General features: G+C 29.8%; 1 pseudogene; it reads right to left on the reverse strand.

Moving 5' to 3' along the window:
- Positions 1 to 222: 222 nt before the first annotated feature.
- Positions 223 to 4,537, reverse strand: LOC101515687 (WAT1-related protein At1g25270-like; annotated as a pseudogene).
- Positions 4,538 to 10,765: the final 6,228 nt, after the last annotated feature.

Consider the following 10,765-nt stretch of genomic DNA (forward strand, 5'->3'; position numbering starts at 1 on the left):
ACTTTCCCTTAGTTTTTGGGGTGGTTGAAACCAAGACTAAAGAGTCTTATGATCAATCACTTTCAAGACTCTTTAATTATACGTAACGAAGTTTGTCAGCAGCTAATTTTGTAACAGAAGCAACAACTCAATGACTATTTTAAAATGAAATTATATTTGTTGAGATGTAAAAAAAAAACAATTACGATGACCAAAATAAAAAAATATTATAATTGTAAGTATAAAAGACATATTTAAACATAAAATAAAAGTATATTGTCCATAATGATTGTTTAACGATAATATTTAATCAACAAAATCTAAATTTCATTCTACTATTTCTTCTCATTTTCTTCCCTATCAAGGATTTCTATGTATAGAAAGAAGACATCGAAGAAAAAAAAAACTTTTCCATTGCAATGTTTGAAGCGAAGGCTTATGATTCTTTTATATCTTTGATGAACCAAAGGCACGAAGATTCGTTTCAAACTCCATAAATACAATTTTCATCCTATCGCTCACATGTTGTGGTGGCCTCTCCCATGATTAAATAAGGTGTAAAATGTTTAGGATTTATGATTGAATAGAATTTGTATTTCCCTTGTTGCCATTTTCATGATAATTGACAACATTTCCACTAGTACTAGTTTGAATTTTGTTGCTTTGGATGGTTTCTAATGGCATTAATTGACTCTTCTTTTTTAGTTCTTGGCTCTTACTCCAAAGCACCGTATAAAGACCGCACACAATCAAAATTGCTCCGAAGACACTATATAAACAACAAAACTATATCAAATTAAATAATAAACCATACTTTTTAAATTAAGGACGAAAAAAGTAAGAAACTATGAATAAAATATATTTATGGTAAAATATTTGTAACATACCTTCCTAAATATAATTTTTCATCCAACAACAAATATGCAGCGATCACCACAATTAAAAGTTGGAGAGGATTGAAAATAGACGCATATAGTGGACCTCTCATCCTTATGCACCAAGCCAAAACAATAACCACTATTCCAGAAGGTACAATTCCCTGCATTAACATTCACTAATAATCATTTCAGCATTTTAATATGCATGCAATGATATTTTAATAAATTGTTAATTAAAAAAAAAAAAAAAAAAAAAACTAGCATGATACCGCATAAGCCATAGCGAGAAGCCTGATATCGTAGCCGAGTTTCCATTGGATCCAATCTCTATCGACACAAAGAGCAACAACAATTGATTGTATTGCTCCCATTATGCACATCAATGCTGAGCATGAATGATGACTTGGATATTCTTCATTCAACTTAGCCTGTGTTATATATGTATAGTTATATAATGGACCCCCATAACAATTCATATAAAAATGTTCATATAACTAATTAAGTTTAATTAATTACCTGGATGATTAACCACAAAGAAAAAGAGGAAATGCTTCCTATGGCACATGGAACACCCACTATATTATTACGAAAGTCGACATGTTTCGGTTCCATAACCCCATTTTGGTTCTTATGTGGATGCATAAGGTTCACATTTGAAGACCAAATATTAATTTCTACTCCTTTGTAAAATGTCATTAGCATTGCCCCACTAATGCTAATTATTGTCCCTAATATCTTCACTTTTCCCTCCACTACTCCCCAATTTAGCTTTTCCAATCTATGAAAAATCAAAAGTTTATTATATAATTATTAAACGGGGCATTAATCATTGCTGTTTATGTTATTATAATACAACTTAAGAATATTAGTATTTTTTAATTAAATTAAATCTTACTGAACAAAATTGATTAATCTTACTAATATTATTATAGACTTGAAATGTCCCATATTAAAATTCACTTTAAACTTCAATTTGTTTTGAACAAAATTTATTAATTTTACTAAATATTATAATAGAGTTGAAATGTCTCACGTTAAAATACACATTAAACCTCAATTTGTTTGACACCCGCACTAAGTAAATTAATGTAAAGTGAGAGTGTTGGTAGAGTGAGGTATACCTGGAGAAAATGGCCATGATGAAGGTAATTCCTGGAACAAGGTTGGCCATGCACATCATAAACGTTGCTGAAGTCAAATCCAAGCCAATGCCATAAAGGTTTAGAAATAAGGTTCCCCTAGAACGTACATTATACGACCGTACGTATTAATTAGTCCTCATACGAAGCATACTATAGGTGTCCGAAAATATGAAGAATATATTTAGGTAGCTTACCCAAACAATCCAGAGAGAAATGCTAGATAAAGAACCTTCCAAGTAATCTTTGGCCTCTTCTTCCTTCATCACACAAAAAATAATGCAAAATCATTTTGGCTTAGTTAATCTAATGCGCGAGTCTCATGCGTAATTTGTCTCTACTCTTACCTATTTGGTTTTAAATGTGATCATGTTACTATCTCTTGTCTCATACATTTAAATCAATGCACTCATTCTTTTAACTTTTTGATTATTTTTACTATATATTTTTATTGAAAACAGTCGGACATTAAATATCTACTAATAATATTAAAAAGACAAATATCTTAAATAATATAAACGTAATTTAAATGATAATGCACCTTAAAAGTTATGACTCTTTTTTATATTTAAAATAAAAAAAAATTCTCTTATATATAAAACCAAATGAAATATTAATTTGGTTTAATTGATCTATCTATTTTAAAAAATTCAATTTTGGTTAGTCTCAATTTTTTGGACTAAAAGAATGGTAACATGACATGTTGTAGATAATGTGATATACAATATGATAATGTGAATGATCAATTCTCAAGATATTGCAAGAAAACCTCGTAAAAGTAAAAACCTTATTTCTAACTTCATAAATTATTCATTTTTGTAATTTATTTAACTTCATGTAATAATTAATCAAAAATGAAAATTTATCTATTTGATACACATTAGACACTAAATATAAGTACCTCCCAACAAGAATTCGAACTCAAGTTCACTACAACGTAGAACTCTAGCCTTTTCTGCTATACTCAACTCTTGTTAGAAGAAGTAGATGATTGTACATTATCATATTTATATACTATAACATTTAAAATACGTCACGTAATAAATTTTGCATCAAAAAATTTGATGGATGTTTTAATATCGAAAGATTTTAAAATAGAAAAACCAATTATGTGATTACTAAAAATAGAAGAACTAAAATGACTGATAATTATATTATTTTTAAGCATCATTCTTAAAATGGTATTTAAAAATAATGAATTACAATGATTGACTAATTTTGGTGTTAAACCAGTAGCATCCAATTATAGTTGGTAATGCCCTCTTCAAAAAAAATTGTCGTTGGTAATGCTTGATTGTTTAAAATTTAATAATTTCAAGACAGTGACATTTTTTATGAACATATTAAAACACAATGACCTTTTATTTATTTATTTATTTATCATTCCAATCCTTTTTTTCTTTTTCCATATATTAGCTAAATTCTAATCTCAAGAGGCAAGAGTTAAGCACAAACATGCATCTTTATTTATAATCATCAAAACTGTTCCCATCAAAAAAATAATAATTAAATTGTTGTGCATAATTGACATATTAATTATTCACAATTAATTTTTTATGAGACTCAATGTCAATGATGAGTGATTCGGAGGCCATTTCATTCTAAAAAAAAGTATTTCTACATTAAATGATCGGCCTGCAATTCATAATTCTTCAGCTCGTATCATTTCATTTGATAATAATAAATATTACAAAAACTTTTTCATATTAAAAAAACAACTTTAAAATATAGATGCAGATGTCATATAAATTTAATAGAATCTATATAAATTTTAATCAATTAAATAAAATATATTAAATAAATTTTAATTAATTAAATAAAATATATTAAAGAATGTCTTTCTAACAGACCTCTATTTACTATACATATATACATCTAATATCCTTTGGTTTTCTTTAAAAAAAATATCCCTAAAGTTATAAGGAAAATTTAAAATAAAAAACTGAATTTTTTTTTATCAAAATAGAAGAACAGGGGAATTATTATTTGATAAAGTGACGCAAGACCAAAATCTTACTAGTGAACTAACAATTAATGACTAATTCAAATAAACACTATAATCAATATATAAATTTGACATTAACATATAAAGAATCATGAAAAAATAGTTGTGATATTAATCAAAATGCATGGAGTAATTAAGCACAATATTTGCAATAAGAAGTGATAAAGCAAAATGGACCTATCAAAGAAAAGAGCAAGAGGAACAGTGAAAGCCGACGCAATAATGAGACGGTAAGCGGAAGCCACTCTCATACTCATTCCATCATTAATGGCAAGTTTGTATACTATATTCGCAGCTGCATATGCAAATTGCACTAACAACATTAGAATGGTTGGTTTTATTCCTTGCAATGATTTGTATAAATCCTTCATCTTCACGATATGTATTTTTGTGCTACTATTAATAGAAAGGTGTTGAATATGTATAGCACAACTTTGGAATATGGAGTGTGTGTATATAGATATAGACAAGAGTATTTTGGGATGAATATAGCAACACATTCTTTGACATACTTTACAACACAATCATTTTAAATAGTCAAAATTACGAGATTTATATAATTTAGTAAAATTTTTGTGTATTTTAATTAATAAAAACAAAGTATTAAATATGTTTGTTAGAGAATGTATTACTAAGTAACATATTGTTTTTTTAGATTCCAAGTGCTGTTTAGAGGAGCCAAGATGGTAAAATTTAATTAGTTTTTATTTCAAATCAGTCATTTAGGTAAAAAAATAATGTTGATACAGTTGAACTTTTTTTCCAATGTATTTCTTAAATAATAAAAAGTGTTAGTAAATCATTTATTTATTGATGTTAGTTAATCCTTTAAACGTTAGAAAGATGGAAATGAGATACATGGAAAATGACAATAAAATATATTCATTTTTTAATGTTTAAAAGACTAACTTCAAAAAAATAAACGACAAAAAATGAATTTGAAAAATAGATCGTAATATTGTTGTAAAATATTAAGAGTCTTTCTTATATTTGATGAGATAAAGTCTCACAAAATGTTTATAATATATGATTAGTCACTTTATAAGTCGGTCCAAGATCTATTAAATCACCACTATTGTATCGATCGCTCGATCACGTCCAAGTATTCCATATTAGATAAGACAAAATATGACAAATTGTTTATAAATGGTGGGTAGTTTTCTCAGTTTTATAGAATTGTGGATAGTTAAATTCAAATTCTAAAATAAAATATATATTATACTATGATTAAAATATCTTGATTGTTCAAAATATTGACTCTTCATTTTTTGTCGGTAAAACATTGAGTCTTTTAAAAGAGACTTTCATGATTCATGAATTTTTATATAGGCAAATATTATGTTTAATCTTTACTGTTTTACTCATTTTCTGAATTAGTATAGTTTAAGTTTGTTTCTTAATTGGTTGTTGTTTAAGTCCAATTATAAATTTTTTTTGTTATAAAAATAAAGACATAGTAGTTACAGATTTGATGTGGATTAAACGATACTCGCACAAGTGATATTCAATCTTCATATTTTAAATGTGTGGTTATATATTTTCAAAAGCCGATGTTAAATAACATATTGGACTTGGTTTCATGAGTAAAAGTAGTAGAACAAATACGTGTCTTTTTCAATTGGTGTAGCAATCCATTGGTGTGTCTAAAAAGTTTGTAATATCTCCTAACAACATTTTAATTTTGTTGGTATGAAATGCACCAAAAAATAAATTTCTCATTGTTATTGTTGTTTTTGTGATCTGTCGGAGTGTCCGTTGCACTCCCATTAGACTCCATTTACTTATAAAAAAAAAGATTAATGATGCAACTTTATTCTTCTAACTACAAGCATTTTTTGTTTGTATGTGTGTTTTTTTTTTAATGAAGTTGATAAAAAAAAAGTGTTGTTGCTACTCTAGAGTAGAGAGGAAAGAAGCGTTGTCGCATTGCAAATCAAGGAAACATTACATGAAACAGTTGGTACAAGCAAGACAATTTTTTGGGTTCGAAGAACTAATTTACCTTATTCTTAGTATTCACTCATGGGTCAAATTTATGGATTTGAAGAAGAAGAAAAAGATGGAACAGAAGAAGGCTGTTGAATAAGAGGTTTCAAAGGTAGAAAATCCAAATTCAAAGAAAACTTATAATGAGAGCTTTAAAGGAATGAATTTTAACGATGAATTCACAAGTAATTAATATTAAAACAAAAATTATATGATTATTTTTTAATTGGTCACGTAATTCTTTCATGAATTGTATGATCATAATTTACTCTTTTTACTCTTTCATATTAAAATTAGGATTTTTTACTCATATATCCTCTTTTTCAAATTTTTTAACCAATATACCCCCTTTTATAATTTATATACTAAAATGCCCTACTTTTTGGGGCTACTTGGAGGTCGTGGCCTAAGGATGCGACCAGCTAAATGATGTTTTTTTCCCCCCTAGTAGGAGGACGCTGGTCGGGGATGCGACCTCCCAAAGGGTTTTAAAAAAAAAATTAATTCGTTTTTTTGTTTTAGTTAATTGTTAATATTTTAATAAATATTTAAATTAATAAATAATTATATTAAATAATAAATTTATAATTAATAATAATAATAATACTACATTAATAAATAATAATAATTATTATTATTAATTATAAATTTATTATTTTTAATAATTATTATTAAAAATTGTTATAATTAAAAATTATTAAAATAAAAAATTATTAAAATTAAATTAAAAATAATTAAAATTAAAATGAGAAATTAATATTATAACTATTAAAAGTAATTAAAATTAAAAATAGTAAATTATATTATAAATTTAAAAGAAAATACATTAATAACAAAAATTACATTAATAACATTAAATAAAATATATTAAATTAATAAAAAAAATACATCTTATTAATGTCCACCTAAATGACCTCCAGTTCCACATCTTGGATTTCGTCGAACTCGTCTATCCCTTTGAACGAGTTGAGGTTCTTCTGGTTCATCCTGATCATTATCCTGAACGTTAGTTGTAGGTGGATTAGAACCACTACCAGTTGTTTCCATATAAGTTTGAGACATAATATTATACATGGAGTCAAACACATCATAAGCCGACTCAGGAGTTGTGCACTGAGTTCCAAACAAATTATAGAAAGGTCCATTTTCTGTTGGATGACCGGGGGTTGGTATTTTTGGAACTGGAACGTAGTACTGAGTCGTTGGTGGATATGAAACTTCTGTAGTAGGGACGTGTAGATGAGGTGATGATAGAGATGGTTGTGTCATGTTTTGTTGTTGTGGGCTTGATTGGGAGGTCGACGGAACATAAGGATACAACGATGGTTGCAAACGAGGATCACAGAGATATTGTTCGACCGATATAAATAATTTGGTGTGCTGTCTAAACCAAATCATATATTCTTTGATGTGGCATAAAAGACCTTCTACGATCTTACCTTGCAACACGTAATTGTGTCGTTCATTCCAATGTTGAATTTCTTCCCTCCAAACCCAATTCCAGTTATCATCAACCCCATGCCTCATGTCGACCTCATGGTACGCTCTCATGTCCTCCGGTCGTTGAGGTATTTGTTGATGGAAGCCGAACTGAAGTGTGACCCTATCTGTATGATGTTTTTCAACAATATGATAACAATGCAGATAGGTACATGCAGTCCAAGTGACCATCTCTTCCTCTGAAACTTCATGTTGGAACATGAGATAAGGTCTCCAATAGAACTGATATTTAAAAAAACAAGCTAAAGTAATTATAACAAGTATTAAAAACAAAATATTTAAAAAGTTCAAATAAATGTGAATGAATATATTACTTCGTCAACCATCATGTGATCAATTGTTTTTTGGTATCCTTCTATGTTGTTATGAGGAACTTTACCGAAATTTAGACCACCAGAATTAAATCTGCGGAATATATTAAAAATAAAAATTATAATAAATTAGTGACTTGTTTTCAACCAATCCTTGTGACTTGTTTTCAACCAATGAAAACATTTTATTAAAATTTCAAACACCTTATACCTTCTATAAATAGAACACAAACTTACACAATCTCATCACACCTACTATCTCACTATATCTTTTCAACACAATCTCACCACATCTACAATCTCACTATATATTTTCAACAATATATCACCAAACCTACTATCTCACTATATCTTTTCAACACAATCTCACCACATCTACAATCTCACTATATCTTTTCAACAATATATCACCAAACCTACTATCTCACTATATCTTTTCAACAATATCTCACCACACCTACTATCTCATGGCTTCTCAACAAGTAATTTGTATCATTTATTACAATGGTATAATTGTTGATGGAGTTGAAGGTAAAATATTCGTCAGCGATTATAAAAAAGCGTTCAAAGTACATTCGGGAAGCAACCTTGCTCGTCTAAAGAATGTCATTAAAAAAAAGTTATAGCTCGATGACAGAGTCACGATAACTGATATAGTTTATCGACACCTTGTGTTATTCGGTGAAAATACAACAAGGTTTGAACTGATGAAAGTTTGCGACAACAAAGATGTTGAGTTGATGTTTGATGTGTATGCACATTGGTCACAACTCGACACCATCGAGTTATATGTTACCTTTGAGTCTGATCCTCCATCAACAAACATTGATCAACCATCGAGCTCAAACATACATTATCAACCCGACTTATATTCTTCATCACAACACTATGAACCATCACAACACTACGAACCATCACAACACTATGAACCATACTCTACCCAATTCGAACAAACTCATCCGCAAAGTTATCAACTCCAACGTCAATCTACTCCAACAAGTCCACAATGCGGTCTTCCCCTAAGTGATTCAAGTGAAGAGGATGAAACATATTTCGATGAATCATCTGGTAATTCTGACGATGACATTGATGATATGGAAGCAGAAGATCAACATTTCCTACCTGACTTTAATCCACCATCTCACCTGAAGAGCATCAATTTAGATACTCAAGAGCGTTCAAGTGAATTTCATAACTTGTTCATTAACGAAGTCCCAACAGTAGATGAAACTCTTGAAGTTGGAATGAAGTTTCAAAACAAAGATAAATGCGTACATGCTATCAAACGTTACCATCTAAAACAATCATTGAATTTTGTGGTACAAAAATTAGATTTAGATGCAAATTGTTTGTTTAGATGCAGAGCTTCAAAACGCAAAAAGAGTGAATTGTGGGTGATTGGTAAATTGAATCTGCCTTATACATGCACAAATTATGCATTGTCACAAGATCATACGAAAGTTGATTCTAACATGATATGTGCAAGCATAATGCAAGTTGTGAAAGCGGATCCTTCAATAAAAGTGAAGGTCGTTAGTGCTGAGATTCAGGCTTTACACAACTACACAGTTACTTATAGAAAGGCTTGGATTGGAAAAAATAAAGCGATCGAACAAATTTATGGCAATTGGGAATAGTCTTACAATCAACTCCCACAATGGTTGTTGGTTATGCAAACATTTGCTATAGGAACCAAAATTGAAATGGAAACTATCCCAGCTTATCATGAAAATAGTTTGATAAATGGGATAAGGATCTTTCATAGACTATTTTGGGCTTTCGTTTCGTGCATATCTGCGTTTAAATTCTGCAAACCGATAGTACAAGTTGATGGAACTTGGTTGTACGGTAAGTACAAGGGAACTCTATTGGTAGCAGTTGCACAAGATGGGGACGACAATGTAATTCCTATTGCTTATGCTCTTGTAGAAGGTGAGACAAAAGAAGGTTGGAGTTTCTTTTTGAGAAATTTGAGAAAATACGTCACTCCACAACCCAACATTTGTATGATTTCAGATAGACACGAATCGACTGAGAGTGCTTACAATGATCCGAATAATGGGTGGCAAGATCCTCCGTCAAAGCATATGTTCTGCGTCCGACATATTTCACAAAATTTTGAAAGGGAATTTAAGGACAATGCTTTGAAGAAAAAAGTTGTTTCTATGGGTAATAATTTCATTATTAATTTTCATAATTAGTGTAATTTTTAATAATTTCATTCCTAATTTATATAATTAGTGTAATAATGTTTTGTCTACTATTTCAATACAGGTTACTCGATCAATGATCCTACATATCGATACTACCGCAGAGAAATCGGCATAGTAAACCCGGAGGCTTTGAAATGGTTAGACAACATACCTCGACAAGATTGGATTCAAGCATTCGATGGAGGTAGTCGTTGGGGTCAGATGACAACCAACCTTGTGGAGTCGATTAATAGAGTATTAAAAGGCATGTGCAACCTTTTCATCACTACTTTGGTCCAATCAACTTATTTTAAAACAGGGACACTGTTTCCAACCATGGGAAAACGACACGCATCAATTTTAGCTTCTGGTCAGGTATACACAGAAACTTGCATCAAATTTATGAAATTGGAAATAAGTAAATCCAATAGTCACAGAGTGGATCGTTTTGATCGGAGCAACGATACTTTCATGGTCCACGAGACAGTAGTTCCAATGGAAGGGTGACCAATTGGTCACTTCAGTGTAAACCTTCCTAACAAATGGTGCGATTGTGGAAAATATCAAGATAAACATATGCCTTGTTCACATGTCATAGCAACATGTTCTAGCATAAAATATGATTATTGGAGTCTTATACCTGATGTGTACAATGAGGAAACGGTATTAAAAGTCTACGACGAAGCCTTCCCACCCATACCAAACAAAGGATATTGGCCACAATATGAAGGTATTAAGTTGTGTCACAATCCACTAATGCGGAGAGTCAAGAAAG

The sequence above is a fragment of the Cicer arietinum genome, chromosome 6, assembly GCF_000331145.2.
Source record: "Cicer arietinum cultivar CDC Frontier isolate Library 1 chromosome 6, Cicar.CDCFrontier_v2.0, whole genome shotgun sequence".
Lineage (NCBI taxonomy): Eukaryota > Viridiplantae > Streptophyta > Magnoliopsida > Fabales > Fabaceae > Cicer > Cicer arietinum.